This window comes from Anopheles coustani, assembly GCF_943734705.1.
Source record: "Anopheles coustani chromosome X unlocalized genomic scaffold, idAnoCousDA_361_x.2 X_unloc_39, whole genome shotgun sequence".
Classification (NCBI taxonomy): Eukaryota; Metazoa; Arthropoda; class Insecta; order Diptera; family Culicidae; genus Anopheles; species Anopheles coustani.
In genome coordinates this window covers 6,897-17,472 of record NW_026525147.1, presented here as the reverse complement: position 1 = coordinate 17,472, position 10,576 = coordinate 6,897, and positions in this window count along the sequence as shown.

The window sequence follows — 10,576 nt, the reverse complement described above, 5'->3', positions numbered from 1 at the left end:
ACTTTGCCTAGGTGTAGCTTCTTGAGGAGGTCAAAACCCAAAATAAGGAGGTTCAGCCGACCCAAAAACCTCCCCTGTCTAAACTACACTAACCAGATTTTTCAGGGTCCTCACCGTCATACAACTTTGCCTAGGTCACTTGTTCTCTTGACTTAGGCCATCTGACTTGGTCCGTGTTTCTTGCTAGGGTTCACCTAGGTACTTTGCCTTGCTTGATGTGGTAACTTTTTAGTGTAGTTCAGACATCCCAATTTTGGGACTTAGCCGATTTTTCATGTATTTCCATATGACCCATAGGGTCCCTTTCTTCATACAAGCTTGCCTAGGGCGATCGGTCAAAACTTGTCTTACTATTCGATTGGTCTTCGCACTTTCACCCTAGGCAGTTTGCCTAGGTGTAGCTTCTTGAGGAGGTCAAAACCCAAAATAAGGAGGTTCAGCCGACCCAAAAACCTCCCCTGTCTAAACTACACTAACCAGATTTTTCAGGGTCCTCACCGTCATACAACTTTGCCTAGGTCACTTGCACTCTTGACTTAGGCCATCTGACTTGGTCCGTGTTTCTTGCTAGGGTTCACCTAGGTAGTTTGCCTTGCTTGATGTGGTAACTTTTTAGTGTAGTTCTGACATCCCAATTTTGGGACTTAGCCGATTTTTCATGTATTTCCATATGACCCTTAGGGTCCCTTTCTTCATACAAGCTTGCCTAGGGCGATCGGTCAAAACTTGTCTTACTATTCGATTGGTCTTCGCACTTTCACCCTAGGCACTTTGCCTAGGTGTAGCTTCTTGAGGAGGTCAAAACCCAAAATAAGGAGGTTCAGCCGACCCAAAAACCTCCCCTGTCTAAACTACACTAACCAGATTTTTCAGGGTCCTCAGCGCCATACAACTTTGCCTAGGTCACTTGTACTCTTGACTTAGGCCATCTGACTTGGTCCGTGTTTCTTCCTAGGGTTCACCTAGGTACTTTGCCTTGCTTGCTGTGGTAACTTTTTAGTGTAGTTCAGACATCCCAATTTTGGGACTTAGCCGATTTTTCATGTATTTCCATATGACCCATAGGGTCCCTTTCTTCATACAAGCTTGCCTAGGGCGATCGGTCAAAACTTGTCTTACTATTCGATTGGTCTTCGCACTTTCACCCTAGGCAGTTTGCCTAGGTGTAGCTTCTTGAGGAGGTCAAAACCCAAAATAAGGAGGTTCAGCCGACCCAAAAACCTCCCCTGTCTAAACTACACTAACCAGATTTTTCAGGGTCCTCACCGTCATACAACTTTGCCTAGGTCACTTGTTCTCTTGACTTAGGCCATCTGACTTGGTCCGTGTTTCTTGCTAGGGTTCACCTAGGTACTTTGCCTTGCTTGATGTGGTAACTTTTTAGTGTAGTTCAGACATCCCAATTTTGGGACTTAGCCGATTTTTCATGTATTTCCATATGACCCATAGGGTCCCTTTCTTCATACAAGCTTGCCTAGGGCGATCGGTCAAAACTTGTCTTACTATTCGATTGGTCTTCGCACTTTCACCCTAGGCAGTTTGCCTAGGTGTAGCTTCTTGAGGAGGTCAAAACCCAAAATAAGGAGGTTCAGCCGACCCAAAAACCTCCCCTGTCTAAACTACACTAACCAGATTTTTCAGGGTCCTCACCGTCATACAACTTTGCCTAGGTCACTTGCACTCTTGACTTAGGCCATCTGACTTGGTCCGTGTTTCTTGCTAGGGTTCACCTAGGTAGTTTGCCTTGCTTGATGTGGTAACTTTTTAGTGTAGTTCTGACATCCCAATTTTGGGACTTAGCCGATTTTTCATGTATTTCCATATGACCCTTAGGGTCCCTTTCTTCATACAAGCTTGCCTAGGGCGATCGGTCAAAACTTGTCTTACTATTCGATTGGTCTTCGCACTTTCACCCTAGGCAGTTTGCTTAGGTGTAGCTTCTTGATGAGGCCAAAACCCAAAATAAGGGGGTTCGGCCGACCCAATATCCTACCCTGTCTAAACTACACTAACCAGATTTTTCAGGGTCCTCAGCGCCATACAACTTTGCCTAGGTCACTTGTTCTATTGACTTAGGCCATCTGACTTGGTCCGTGTTTCTTCCTAGGGTTCACCTAGGTACTTTGCCTTGCTTGGTGTGGTAACTTTTTAGTGTAGTTCTGACATCCTCATTTTGGGACTTAGCCGATTTTTCGTAAAATACCATATGACCCATATGGGTCCTTTCCTTCATATAAGTTTGCCTTGCTTGGTATGGTAACATTTGAGTGTAGTTCTGACATCATCATTTTGGGACTTAGCCGATTTTTCGTAAAATACCATATGACCCATATGGGTCCTTTGCTTCATATAAGTTTGCCTTGCTTGGTGTGGTAACATTTGAGTGTAGTTCTGACATCCCCATTTTGGGACTTAGCCGATTTTTCAATCAATACCATATGACCCATCAGGGTCCTTTGCTTCATATAAGTTTGCCTTGCTTGGTGTGGTAACATTTGAGTGTAGTTCTGACATCCCCATTTTGGGACTTAGCCGATTTTTCGTAAAATACCATATGACCCATCAGGGTCCTTTCCTTCATATAAGTTTGCCTTGCTTGGTGTGGTAACATTTGAGTGTAGTTCAGACATCCCCATTTTGGGACTTAGCCGATTTTTCGTAAAATACCATATGACCCATATGGGTCCTTTGCTTCATATAAGTTTGCCTTGCTTGGTGTGGTAACTTTTGAGTGTAGTTCTGACATCCCCATTTTGGGACTTAGCCGATTTTTCGTAAAATACCATATGACCCATCAGGGTCCTTTCCTTCATATAAGTTTGCCTTGCTTGGTGTGGTAACATTTTAGTGTAGTTCTGACATCACCATTTTGGGACTTAGCCGATTTTTCGTAAAATACCATATGACCCATCAGGGTCCTTTGCTTCATATAAGTTTGCCTTGCTTGGTGTGGTAACACATGAGTGTAGTTCTGACATCCCCATTTTGGGACTTAGCCGATTTTTCGACCAATACCATATGACCCATCAGGGTCCTTTGCTTCATATAAGTTTGCCTTGCTTGGTGTGGTAACATTTGAGTGTAGTTCTGACATCCCCATTTTGGGACTTAGCCGATTTTTCGTAAAATACCATATGACCCATCAGGGTCCTTTCCTTCATATAAGTTTGCCTTGCTTGGTGTGGTAACATTTGAGTGTAGTTCAGACATCCCCATTTTGGGACTTAGCCGATTTTTCGTAAAATACCATATGACCCATATGGGTCCTTTGCTTCATATAAGTTTGCCTTGCTTGGTGTGGTAACTTTTTAGTGTAGTTCTGACATCCCCATTTTGGGACTTAGCCGATTTTTCGTAAAATACCATATGACCCATCAGGGTCCTTGCCTTCATATAAGTTTGCCTTGCTTGGTGTGGTAACATTTGAGTGTAGTTCAGACATCCCCATTTTGGGACTTAGCCGATTTTTCGTAAAATACCATATGACCCATATGGGTCCTTTGCTTCATATAAGTTTGCCTTGCTTGGTGTGGTAACTTTTTAGTGTAGTTCTGACATCCCCATTTTGGGACTTAGCCGATTTTTCGTAAAATACCATATGACCCATCAGGGTCCTTGCCTTCATATAAGTTTGCCTTGCTTGGTGTGGTAACATTTTAGTGTAGTTCTGACATCACCATTTTGGGACTTAGCCGATTTTTCGTAAAATACCATATGACCCATCAGGGTCCTTTGCTTCATATAAGTTTGCCTTGCTTGGTGTGGTAACACATGAGTGTAGTTCTGACATCCCCATTTTGGGACTTAGCCGATTTTTCGACCAATACCATATGACCCATCAGGGTCCTTTGCTTCATATAAGTTTGCCTTGCTTGGTGTGGTAACATTTGAGTGTAGTTCTGACATCCCCATTTTGGGACTTAGCCGATTTTTCGATCCATCCTATATGACCCATCAGGGTCCTTTTTCTTCATATAAGTTTCCCAAGACTTAGTGCTTTTTACCTTTGGACACCAATATCACCCTTACGGGTTTCTTTGATCTTCTCACTTTGTATTGACCAAATGTAGGTCTTGCCATGCCAAACATATAATTGTTCTACACCAAGTCTCTATCTCGTACCGCCAGCTCGGTACATTCGATCAACCTGCCCTTAAGGCACCCGGGACTTAGCCATTTTTTCACATTTTTCATGATTTTGAGGCAACTTTTCTCGACTTTGTCACCTTATATCACCAAGATCCTTTCCCTTTAGCGCTTCACTCTGTTCGTATGATATTTAGCGCTGACTATCACCTTTCTGTCGCTGAGCTCAACTTCTTATTCGGTGCCATAGAGCCAGAGATATTTGGTGTATGCTGTTATAAGGGAAGTTTGTCACTTTTTCAAAGGCCCACTTTGGGACGCCCATATCTCACCTTCACGTATCTTCGATCTTCTTGTCGTCTATGGACGAAACTTAGGTCTTGTATTGGCCAACTTATAAATGTTCTACGGCCAAGCCGTATCTCTTACCGCCAGCCCGGTATTCATGGACTTAGTCGGATTTTCGCCTCTCGTGGTAACAATTTCTGACTTTGACTCACAATAACACCCGAACGGTCACATGCTAGCGCTTTGCTTGGTAGGAATTATAGTTAGCGCTACCTTTTCTCTTTCCATCGATACCTTGTTCGTTCCATTCCATGCCATACAGCCGAAGTTATGATGTTTCCCGTTTTCCATATCATGTGGAGCTTATGCTCTGGGAAAACCATCTAACACCTGTACCACCCTTTTGGGTACCACCGATCTCGTCACTATGTTCGGGCCAAATATAGGTTATAACATGCCCAACATATAATTGTTCTACACCAAGTCTCTATCTCTTACCGCCTGCTCGGTATTTTACTCGTAAGTCCAAATTTCACAACTTGTACTTTTTGGCCCAATGTACTCGAGTTTCAATTTTGGTAACATTTTTCGACTTTGACACTTAATAACTTCCAAATCATGCTAGTTAGCGCTTTGCTTTCTTCTAGTCGTATCTAGCGCTGGGTGTTACCTTTCCAAAACATATCCTAGCTTAACAATCCATGCCATACAGCCGGAGCTATACGGTGCACAAGTCAAATCCATTTTAGCCATGTTTCATTTTTGCTAATTTTTGACCACTCGTATCACCCTTCCAGAGTGGTCCGATCTTCTCGCTTTCTATGGACGACTTTTAGGTCTCGTAGAGGCAAACTTATAAGTATTCTACGTCAACCCGCTATCTCTTACCGCTTGCTCGGTATTCTTGGTCTTGTGTGATTTTTGGCCATTTTGGTATTATTTTTCCACTTTGTCGCTTAATAACTCAGTTTTGCTCAACACTTAGCGCTTCGGTTGTTTGGGATTATAGTTAGCGCTCGGTTCGACCTTTCCAACACTGATCTAAGCTTGTCTATCCGTTCCATACAGCCTGAGTTATTCGCGATACCGTGTTTCAATCCATTTCTCAAGTCTCGTTTTGGTCCAACTTTGAACCAGCCATATCACCCTGATGGGTACCTCCGATCTTCTCGCTCTATATTGGCCAAAGTTAGGTCTTGTGGTAACGTACTTATGATTGTTCTACGCCGTGTTCGTAGCTCTTATCGTTCGCCCGCTATTTTCGATCATAAGGTGAATTTTCGCCTCTAAACCACCATTTTTCACCTTTGCCCTCTAATATGACCGACTTGCTCAACACCTAGCGCTTCGCTTGGTAGGACACATAGCTAGCGCTCGTCAAGACCTTTCCAACGCATATCCAAGCTTTCCGATCCGAGCCATACAGCCTGAGCTATAGGCGATACCGTTTTTCCCATTTTCTTGGTCACACGCACTTTAGGGTACCCCTTTTTGCCTTTGACCCTTAATACCTCCTCCGGGTCACTAGTAGGCGCTCAGCTTGGTAGGAAACATAGCTAGAGCAGGCCTTCACCTTTCCAAAACTGCCGAAAGTGTACCGATCCGACATCTAGAACCAAAGTTATGGTCATTCCCATCATGCTCTACTTTCATGGTCAACCTCCACCAAGCACACCTAGGTTGGACCAACTTTCACCAACTCATCTCGAACCCCAAATTTGCTTCGACCTACTAGGTTTCCCTAGTAAAGTGGTCAAAACATCCATTACAACACGACTGGTCTTTCTGGTGGTCGACCTAGGCGACTTTGTTCGACGACCACCACCCCATGGAACTAAAAGACGTCCCTTGATACGGACCACCGATACATTTTCCGGCCTGTCTAAACTACACTCATCGAAATTTTTTTGGGTCCCCACCGTCATACAAGTTTCCCTAGGTCAAGTTTTTCTTCCGGATCGGCCGCGGACCTCACTTTTCATTATCTAGGGAGGCCATAGGGCCCCAAAAGGGGTTTTTTAAAATTTTCGACACTTTCGACTTTGGTCGGATTTTTTCCGATTTTGGTCCGACCTAGGGACTTGGTGGTCCAAGGAGCCTCGGGACCAAACTTTTTTCTCAGGGGTCCCTACCTCCATACAACTTTGCCTAGGTAAATTTTTTGTTCCAAATCGACCGCGGATTTCACTTTTCAATATCTGGGGCTCGTGTAGAGTCCGAATATGAGGTTTTCTCATTTTTCGACATTTTCGACTTTTTTCGACTTTTTTCGGGTTTTTCGACCTAGGGGTCCGCCGAACAAATTTTGGGTCAAAAATTTTTATTGAACTGGTCGAAAGTACGCAAAAAGATAAGACTTTTTGCCGAAGACACCATGCCCCGGAACCGACTCCTTCCCCTTCAAAATAGGGGACAAACGTGATTTTTGAAACTTTTCCTTAGGGAGCCCAAGACTTAGAAAATTTTCAAATTCTCGATTTTTCGATTGCGAGCTAGCGCTTTGCGGTCTTCGGCAATGTTGTAGATCTCGACGAGATAAAACTTTTTGGTCAAAGGACATTTTGCCCTCCGACCCCTCCTTCCCCCCGCAAATCGCCCCCCAAAGTGCAATTTTTGCATTTTCACCTCTTTGCATGCACTGTTCGGCCCAAATGGCCACTTTCTATGGGTCTGAGCGCTTTGCGGTCTTCGGCAAACTTTTAGAGCGTACCAAGCCCTAATTATAATTGTTCTACACCAACTTCGTACCTCTTCATCCCTGGCCGCTATTCGCGTACCAAGGTAATTTTTGTTCATTTTATCAACATTTTTCATCTTTGACTGTTTACATCGGCCTTGCCATGAACCGATAGCGCTTCGCTGTGTTCTAACGTAAGTTAGTACTACTCAATACCTTTCCAAATCATGTCTTAGATTGTCATTTGCTTGCTTACAGCCGGAGCTATGAGCGATACAGTAAAAAGTACCGAAACTTGGAAAAATCCTTGGATCGCCCATATCCCCCCTTTGGGGACCAGATATCGAAAAAAGTTCTTATTCAAAAAGTTGCGCCTTAACGTGTTCTAGTTATGCCTAGAACATTTCACTTCGCTAGCTGGCCTGCAACTTAGCCGTAATTGGGATTTTAGGGTGTTCATGGAGGGCCCATTTCCTGCGACTTGGTATCTTTTGGGCCCTATGTTTCTCTAATATCTCCACAAGTTTTCCAGATAGCTTTCTCATACTTTCAGGGTGCCTAGAGCACCTCAAGACCTTTCCAACGCTATGCCGTTCGCCTCGCTCGGACATCTACAGCCGAAGTTATTCGAGGTACACGGTACCTTACCCTGTTTTCTCAGTACTTGGTCGAAAATTTCGATCAGCCATATGACCGACTTGGACAACCCTGAGCGGGTTGGCCCCATATAACTAAACTTTTGTCTCTTGTAGGCAAACTTATAAATGTTCTACGTCAACTCGCTATCTCGTACCGCCTTGACGGTATACTTGGTCCAAGGGCCATTTCCAGCGACTTGGTCGCAATTTCGCTCTAAGTTTCGCTAATACCTTCGTCCGTGGACATGGTGATTTTTTGTTCGTATTTTTCCTTGATAGTCCCACTCAAGACTATTCCATACCAGAGCCAAGCGTCCCGCTAAGTGCCATACAGCCTGAGCAGTAATTCATGAAAGGTACCTCTACCAGTTTTTGCCATACTTGGGTACAAACTTTGTATCGCCCATATCTCCACTTTGGAGGCCAGCCAGCACCTTTGCCCCATATACTTTTTTGTTGGTCATGCCATGCACCAAATATAATTGTTCTACGCCAACTTGCTATCTCTTCTCCAACTTGCCGTTATTCTTGGTCCAATTCCCATTTCATTCGTTTTTGGACCCATTTTGCTATATGTTTCACTAATAGCTTCGGCCATGGACAAGCTGATTTTCGATTGGTATTTTTCCTTGATAGTCCCACTCAAGACCATTCCAAAACACACCGCAGCTTGTCGCTCGGTGGCAAACTGACCAAGTTATAATTCATGAAAGGTACCTCAACTTGGCACACCACGTGGTCGGCCCAAACCATAAACCAACCAAACGACCGACTTGGAGCACCCTGACCGGGTTGGCCCCATATAATAAAAGTTGCGTCTCTACACGCCCAACTTATGAATATTCTACGCCAAGTCGCTATCTCTTACCGGTAAGCCGGTATTCACCTTCCAAGGGTGATTTTGGTCAAGCGCCATTTCCTGCGACTTGGTCCCCGAATTGGACCATCATCACCTAATATCTCCGTGGTCTTTCAACTCAGCCTCATGAAACTTTCAGGGTAGATAGGTCTCCCCAAGACCTTTCCAACGGTGAGCCGTTTGCCTCGCTCGGCCATCTACAGCCGAAGTTATTAATGGTACTTGGTACCTTACCCTGTTTTTTCCATACTTGTTCGTACTTGGGTACAAACTTTGGATCGCCCATATCTCCACTTTGGAGGCCAGCCAGCACCTTGGCCCCATATACTTTTTTGTTGGTGATACCATGCACCAAATATAATTGTTCTACGCAAGCTTGCTATCTCTTCTCCAACTTGCGGTTATTTTTGACTCAAGTCCCATTTCCATAGTTTTTGGTACCAATTTGCTCTATGTTTCGCTAATAGCTTCGCCCAAGGACTTTGTGATTTTTTGTTCGCATTTTTCCTAAATAGTCCCACTCAAGACTATTCCAAATCACACCTTAGCTTGTCGCTCAGTGCCATACAGCCAGAGTTTTAATTCATGAAAGGTACATCACCTTGGTACACCACGTGGTCGGTCCAAACCATCAACCAACCATATGACCGACTTCGAGTCGAGCTAGCGGCTAGGCTCAATATAATGAAATGCGTGTCTTGATGCGGGCTACTGACGGTCTGAACAATGTAGCTCGCTAGCTCGACTCTAAACTTGTGTTTTGGTCGAATATTGGGTGTTCATGTACCACTTCGGGTAACATGGACTTTGGTGCAACTTTACCACTTGTGCACTTAATAACTTCCCGGTCATTCAAGTCTTTGCCTTCATACTTTCAGGGTAGTTAGGTCTCGTCGAGACCTTTCCATACATATGCCAAACTCATCGATCGGACATCTATAGCCCGAGTTATTCGCGGTACACCGTACCTTACCCTGTTTTTTCCTCAATTGGGTACAAACCTTGGAACACCCATATCGCCCCTTTAGAGACTAGCTGGCACGTTGGCCTCATATAATGATAAGTGCACCTCAACTAGGGCTACTGACGGTCAGAACATTTCAACTTGCTAGCTCGGGCCCACACTTGTGTTTTTCTCGAATATATGGTTCAAGTGTGCCACTTTGGGCACTTTTGGACATTTTGTCCCCACACAACTTTCTTGCCTTGGTAGATAGGGTCTTGTGATCTTGGGCAAAAAGATGCACCAAGATAAAGTCTAACTTTCGTTCTTGTACCGCAAAGCGCTATCTCAAACACCCGAGGAGATAGAAAGTGATTATGTTCGGTATATCGGTCTTCCATGGCCTACTATGGTAAACCCCTGCAGGTATGCAACCGAAGGTGCTTGGTACATGTATTTGGTGCAATATCGGTGCAAAGTAGGTGTTTCCTTGATCGGGCTATAACTTTCTTGGTTGATGTTGGATTGCTTTGCGGTCTTCGGGGGATAGTTAGGGAACATGTTGGCCAACATTTCCTTATTCCTCAGCCTGGCCGTACCTCTTACCGTCTAGGCGGTATACATGCTCTAAGTTGGAACTTGTGTTCCTTTGGGTAACTTCTCTGACTTTGACGCTTAATAACTTTCGTTCATATGCAGTCTAAGCTCTGCAACTCTCAGGAAAGCTAGTACTACTCATTTCCTTTCCATATCAGTCTTTGGCTTGTCGATCCGATGTCTACAGCCTGACTTATTCACGTTGCCTGTGAAGGTAGGTTTTTGCCCATTTTCCAGTTCATGTGGTAACATTCCCGGACTTTGCCGGCTTTCTCTTCATGTGGTAACTTGCTTGCTTGTGTGGTAACTTGAAAGTGTATTTCCGACAGACCCAATCTCGGACTTAGCCGATTTTTCTCTTCATATTATATGGATCCATCACTAGGCCATCTTGCTTGCTTGTGTGGTAACTTGAAAGTGTATTTCTGACAGACCCAATCTCGGACTTAGCCGATTTTTCTCTTCATATCATATGGATCCATCACTAG